Below are 4,549 nucleotides of genomic sequence, written 5' to 3'. Positions count from 1 at the left end.
AAGCACAGGCTGACTTTATTGATCTCCCTCTTGATCCCAGTGACACTTTCCCTTTGTTGTTCAGAGACAGGGCCTTGCACCAGGAAGGCACACAAGTTAAAATATCCTCAGCAGCCTTCCCCATTTCTAGGTAGATTTAAGGCAGGGGAAATGCCAATCTTGCTTCAAATTGAGGCTCTGGGAATCTCACCAAATTATTTGTTTCCTTGTAAGATCATCACACCTCACATGCTGATCTCACCTCCAATTCACCACACTGGCACACTTGCTGCCACCAGCCCACCACCCTCATGTACTCTCACATTCTTTGGAGTTTTAGCAAATTTGAGATGGACAAGACTTTTGGAAAGAAGAGGAAGATGGTTGTTCAGCTTTTTAAAAACTTGTTTTACAGATTAAAGAAAACAGCAAAAAGAGGACCCAACAAATGCAACCAGCAAGGTAGAGCTATATGGTACTGCTGCTGAGTGAGTGCTTAGAAGTTAAGATTTGTTTCTTTCTCAGTTGAACTCCTTGAGAGTAGGGAATGTGTCTAATAGTAGATGTTTAACAAATATGATAGCAAATCAATACTAATTAAGCCAATGAATAAGTAAACAAATGAGTAAATGAACTCTTAAACAAATGAGCATATAAATGAAAAGAGGGGAGATCTCATTTAGAGAAATCCAGGAAATTGTATTGTGTGGAAAGACTGAAAGATCTAGAATCAGAAGAACAGGGCAGAATATTCAAAGTGGTACACCAAGGCAAAAGAGCGTGGAACTAGAAAAGCATTCTGCTGGGACTCACTGCCAGTAGATCTGAAAGTTAAATTGCAAAGCCAGCTTCATAAACTGAAATGTGAAATTGAACGGCGTGCTTGCAACCCAGCATTGCTAGAAATAAGCCAGAGAAAAGTGTAGGGAAAGCAATGTTTTATAAAGGAGTTGGGATAATGTGAAGTATGTGTTAGAGAAGGAAGCAAGGGATGACACATCCCCTTCCTCATTAGTCTTCTTTCACCACTAGCCAATGTGTTCCCTGATCCTCAGCCTGATATCCCCATTGAGCTGAGTGCTAAGATAATGTCCTCACCACCCCACCACCTGTGAAGGGCCATTGTCAGCCTTGCCATAAGCTTTCTGTGTGGTTTATTATAATGTGGTGGCTAGATCTTCCCACTAAAACTGATTAACTCGATTTTTAAGACCGATGAATTAGCCCAAAATGCTATTTATTTCAACTGACTTGCCTTCCAATCTAATCCACTCTGACAGTTGGCCCTGGCTAGTCCAACCTTGGGTAAACTCACTCTACCTTCTCTTCATTTCTTCACCGTAGTTGTCCAGCTCTGTTTCCAACTTCAATTGTTTCTCTCAATTGCTGTCTACATCTCTGTTTCTTCCTTTTGCTTATACATGTATCTTCTGTTTACAACAGGACTGTGACATGCACATAGAGCAATGGCAGGGCAGCATTTCTTGTCCCAGCACTCTCCATGGGAGGCCTTTTGAATGTGTCAAAAGGTTCTGGTTCAGAAACGTACATTATTTTCTCAAGGTCTCTACAAAATTCCAGCTGAACATACTCCATTGCTCCCGAATAATGTGTGAAGAAGCTCCAGGTACCTAACATCCAGGAATCTTGCAAAGGAACCTATTTAACTTGGCCATGTTGCCCTATATATTTTATCCATTTTTGGTATCAGCAATATTTTTTTTTTTGCCTGATAGTATGCTAAGTCAGAAGACCTATGGCTGCATCATACATTTGCAGAATCATTCTATGTTGTCTTTGGTATAAAGCATAATATTTTGTGTGTGTGTGTGTGTGTGTGTGTGTATAAGAAAGGGAAATGTGGCACAGCCTCTTTGTCTTCTACATACTCATGCATAAGATGAACTTTTGAAGCCCAAAAATGAGTGTCTACAAGACAGAGGCTTTGCCATATTTATCTTTGAAATAGGAAACCACAGTTTTACTGTTATGAAGCCACATTAACTATGACTTCAATAAATGTCTATTAAATAAGTGCATCAGAATGAATTATTCATGAATTATTCCAAAGTGTATCCCACTTAGCTCAGTTTTTTTTTACTCTTCGAGCACTTTTCAATTCTAATCTACACTGCCATAGTCGTCTGATGCCAGTGCGGCTCTGTGCATTCTTTTCTGACTCCTCAGGATGTCACTGAGTACCCTTCACTACCTGGCAGATTCAACTCATCCTTTTAAAAAAAAAAATCTCTTTTCTTTTTTTTTTTTATTAGTGTATGTTTGCCCTGAATAATAATGACATTCAGCAATTCAGCATGGGGAACTGGTACATACACGTACTGCATCTCAATGTTTTTACTTCCCTTTCCCCTCCCCTCCTTCCCATCATCCCAAGGCCCCCCTCCCATCTATACTTAGCCTATCTTCCTCCTCACTGTTTTCATTACAAAGTGGGATCCATGTTTCCTCCCCTTGAATCTTGGAAGAGCAGCTGAGTTGAAACACACAGAGTATAACAAAAGTGACACCATGCTAGTTCAGGCCTAAACTTTAAAAGGACTGATTGCTTCTGCCTTGCTCTCCTGGAGCCCTGAACTGACATTCAGATGACTATCATGGAAAGAGCACATGAAGAAGTGCTGATGCTGCATGGAAAGGAAGAGGACTCCGGAGGAGCCCAGACTTCCAACTGTCCCCATCAAGGTGTTAAGTTTAGCAGATTACAGCCATCATCTGCAAACAGCTGAAGTGGCATGGAGAAGCTGTGTAAAGACGGTCCATATGATAGCCCCAACTGAGCTCCTAACCAACAGCCAGTTTCATCACCAGCCACCGGAGTGTGCCATTTTGATGATCTCCTCAGACAACTTAGTCAGTGCGCGGCTAGGATTTCATAAGCAAACCCAACCAAGAGCTGTCCCACTGAGCCTCTTTAACACAGAACTGAAAACTTTAATGATAAATGATTGTTTGAGCCACTAAGTTTTAAAGCAGTTTGTTACATGGCAGCAGATTACCAAAACACACTGGTAGGCCATAAAAGTTGAAATGAAGGGCAGGGATTATACACTGACCTTTTCTTCATTTCCTAAAGTACCTCATAGAGGGTTTTGCCCACAGCTGAGAGAGTATACGTTTCTCACTTTACAGACAGGAACACCAAAAATAAATAGGAACTCCTCCTTATGGGGGATATGAATAACTTCATCTAATTATGGGTACATGCTTCTGTCGCCTGCCTCATGGGGTCCCTGTCCTGGGAGAGACTGTGGACAGCCAGCTCATCCATCCTGTCTCCCAACACAAACGTTCCTTAAATTCAATCTTGCCAGAGAACTCTCTTCTGTGTTTTATGTTTTGCTTCTTGTGTTTCTCCTAATCACAAGAAAAACAGATCATGCAGCTCCCTTTGACGGTGTGCTCCAGCAGCTCATAAATAATCAGAGCATTCTAACGGGCATCCTGCCTCAGTTTCTCCAAATGAAGTTTGACTTCTTTCTTCCTGTTTATTCATCTTGCTTTTTTGCCTTTACTGTATTAATTTTAAGGAGTACAAAAGAAAATATTACTTAAAAACTCCTCTGTATTTTTCTTTCACAGATATCACATACACCTCACTTCATCCCTCTGTGGAAGCCAGAATGTCATTGAGAGACACCCCAGGATATTATTCTGAAAAATCCAAGATAAAGTCACCTGGTCCTGCTTACTTGAATATGTTATGAAAAAATTACAAGTAAAATGAATATAGGTAACATTCTATGAATATACAACATCCTTGGAGAGTTGGCTGTTTGGTTAATAAAACTCACAGAAGTAGTACTTTAGCTTCCTAGGCTGGGGCAGGAAGGGTATGGAAGGATTGTGGGGTGACGGCGAAGGGCTGTGGTCTTTTTTTAGATAGTAATAAAAATATTCTAAACTATGGTGCTACATAACTCTTTTACTGTACTAAAATTTTCCCACTGAATTGCACACTTTAGAAAATTGTATGCTATATAAATTTTATCTTAATGAAGCTGGGAAGAAGGGAAGAAAAAAAGAAGGAAGGAAAAGTAAGAGAGAGGGAAGGAGGAAGGAAAGGTAGAATCTCAAAGACTATCTCTCTTCCGACTTTACATTAATCTTTCTTCTTGTGGCTTCTGTCGTTTGCTGTTTCTGAGCCCCACCAGACACGTGCCTCTGGGGGCACCTTGACTCCTGTCTCCAATGTAGCCTTTTTGATTATTGGGCTCTTCCCATAAAGAAAGTTCCTAATCCAACAAAAAGATAAGAACAAGAAGAAAAAGAGGGAGAAATGGACAAATGGCAAGTGAACAAAAAACTTAGATAAAACAAAATAGGCTGGTTAGAATCTGGGGTGTCACAGTGTGGGCTAGTTTGTCATTTCTAGAATTGGCAGGTGAGATAAGTCCACAAAGGATGGCAGCTCTTACTGGTGAGTTCCAAGCCTCAGTGACTAGAGAGAGTAAGGTCATAATCACCTTTACAGGCACTCTCCATCTCTCCTCCACACCCTCCTCTTTCATCTCCTAACTGTGCTGGGGAACAAAAAAAAAAAAAAAAAAAA

This window comes from Fukomys damarensis, unplaced genomic scaffold (assembly GCF_012274545.1).
Source record: "Fukomys damarensis isolate Sample0158 unplaced genomic scaffold, DMR_v1.0_HiC HiC_scaffold_16, whole genome shotgun sequence".
Lineage (NCBI taxonomy): Eukaryota > Metazoa > Chordata > Mammalia > Rodentia > Bathyergidae > Fukomys > Fukomys damarensis.
This window is presented reverse-complemented; position numbering follows the sequence as displayed.